Genomic DNA, 2,548 nt, shown 5'->3' with positions numbered 1-2,548 from the left:
GGCGACCGATTCTGTGCCTGCCCGCGCCTTTTTACGGCGTCGGGCGGCGTCACATGGTCGTGTTCGTGTCGTCACCGCGTTCCATCGTAATAGCGCACGTAATTGACGCGGCCGCGTTCCTAGCCCATTTCCCGGAAGTGAATACGTCGGGAAATGGACCCTTCCCGACCATCGTCAAACCCGCCCGTTTTATACGACAGCTTCCCGATTTTTCGTAATCGGGATAATCGCGCCCACTGTGTTTGTGTCTGAGTGCAAGGCAGGGGCGGCAATAAACAGGCAACTCGCGTGAGTGCGGCCTTTGGAGTAGGCCTCAGTCCACCCACTTGTCCTCTGGAGAAAACCCCTTGTCCAAAGATTCCTGGTCACATTGCAGTCTTCAAAATTGAAATTCCTGGCGAAAAGAGAGGGAACATTAACTAATACGCAGGAAAATGTTTAAACTAGAAACACAGCAAGAGGCCAAGATTCCCCCTCTCAGTTACACAAACTCTCAGCAACATCCACCTAGAAATATCTGTTATAAACCACAGAATAACAAAGATTGAGAGGCAGTTCCCGCTTCCCTGGTGTTTCGCCGTCTCTCTCTCTCCTGCCCTCCCCCCGATCTCATTCTCATTGTCCCTCAGATATGAACATTAAATCAGGGTAATAAGCAGACACACACTCACCCTGGGTGAAGCCTGTGGAATAGGCCTCAGTCCATCCATCCAACCTCTGAAGAAAAGCCCTGGTCCAAGGATTCCTGCTCACATTGCAGTCTTTCAAAATTCAAATTCCTGGGGAAAAGAGGAAGAAAGTTATGTGAAAGACAGGAAAAGTTTGAAACTATTTGATATAATGAGAGCCCAGGATCCACTTTTCAGTTACACAAACTCAGCAACATCCAAATACAAAAATGGCACAGCTTTCAACCAGAGACTAAAAAGGATTGAGAGACAGTTCCCATCTTCTCTTGTTTTTCTCCCTGTCTCTCCATCCCTAACTCATTTATATTTCTGTCTCCCTCCTCCCTCACTCTCTCTTTATCCCTCAGATATTAAAATTAAACCACTGTCAGGGTAATAACCAGACACAACTCACCCCGGGTGAAGCCTGCGGAACAGGCCTCAGCCAGCGCTCCGGAGGAATTCTCACTCCGTTGTCATCCCCACCGAATTCTCCTCTTTGTATTCCTGACTACTTTTAAGTTCTCCAAATAAAAATCCCTTGGGATAAAAAGAGATAAAATTGGTTAAAAAGACAATAAGAGGGACATTTTCAAATCTACACAAAACAGCACAACAGGAGTCCAGCATTTCCACTCTCCTGTCAATCTCTCAGCAACATACCAACGCACACAATTCACAGGTGAAAAACAAACAGATTGACAAACTCAGCAACACACGCAGACACACACTGAACAAGAGGGGCAATGTTTTCAGTGTAGTGGGAGGATTGGTTTGAGAACTGAAGTCACTCAGACTCAGATTTACCCTCAGTGAGCTGTGAGCAAACTCCAGCCCTTGTCTCTGCCATGTGTGGAATGTCTGCCTCTGAGGATTGCTCAATATTGACATGTAAATGACTGACAAGAGATATCAATCTCCTTCCTATTGATAAATGACACAGCAATCGATCAGCAAGCTGCTGTCTTAACACAATCATCCCACAGGGGCCACATTTCTGTATAACAGAATTGAAGCATAAGTTAAAATACTATTGGGAAATAATTAGAAACATTATTGTTTGAGATGTCCTCAGAGATCTGTGTGTAGACCGACCCCCTGACTTTCTGTCATGAATGTTTTCAGTCTGTCCACTGTGATTATTTACTAAAGATGTGTCTTCACAGGAGAGGCAAGAGGCATTGTCCTGTCTATGGTTCTGTTAATTCAGGGGACAGAAACAAATCGAGGAATGTCCTGTTACTTCAGTCTTGATGTTAATATTTATTTCCCCCTGAATTTCTGACTAGTTTGGGATGTCTATTCGTCTGTCTCCCAAGGAGGGATTTCTATACAATGGGTAAAGACCGGTAAGGAACCCCAGGACGTTCCTGCCTTGGGAGTCTTTGATGGGGACAATCTTATTCTGTTACTCACCGGCAGATTTCTTCAGTGATCTGCTCTACAATTTTGGATTCAATTTAATTTTTCCGACTGGGAGATGTCAAGTTTATTCCGGAATAAATACAGGGACTCCGGCAACAACATCATATTATTAGGCAGGGAGGTTCAATGGGGTTTTTCACTGTTATCCTCTGATGTCAATTTCTGAATTTGAAATTAAAATGAAACAATTTAGATTAAATTAAAATGGTCAGTTTGATAACCCCAACTGCTTTCTGTTAACTCACTCCTGACGCTCCTCCCTCACCTTGTTTTTAATTTGGGGAATTCTGAAGGCAGCGTGTGCACAGGAAGAGCCCACAAATGGGGCACATTCAAAATTAAGTTCAGACTCTCTGAAGATGGATTTCAATCTCTCATTATACTCGAAGGTGTAAAAACTGACAGCAGAAATATTGATTGTACAGTAAGATTCCACAATCAGAAATATGATAATG

At 43.8% G+C, this 2,548-nt stretch overlaps 1 long non-coding RNA gene across 1 annotated transcript; it reads right to left on the bottom strand.

The window, feature by feature from the left end:
* Positions 1 to 280: 280 nt before the first annotated feature.
* Positions 281 to 1,209, bottom strand: LOC119960672. Its single transcript, XR_005459478.1, has 3 exons — positions 1,084 to 1,209; positions 672 to 779; positions 281 to 394 (listed from the first exon to the last, which is right to left on the bottom strand). It is a non-coding gene; the product is annotated as an uncharacterized LOC119960672 (long non-coding RNA).
* Positions 1,210 to 2,548: the final 1,339 nt, after the last annotated feature.

Source organism: Scyliorhinus canicula, unplaced genomic scaffold (genome assembly GCF_902713615.1).
Source record: "Scyliorhinus canicula unplaced genomic scaffold, sScyCan1.1, whole genome shotgun sequence".
NCBI classification, from domain to species: domain Eukaryota; kingdom Metazoa; phylum Chordata; class Chondrichthyes; order Carcharhiniformes; family Scyliorhinidae; genus Scyliorhinus; species Scyliorhinus canicula.
This window is presented reverse-complemented; position numbering and strand designations above follow the sequence as displayed.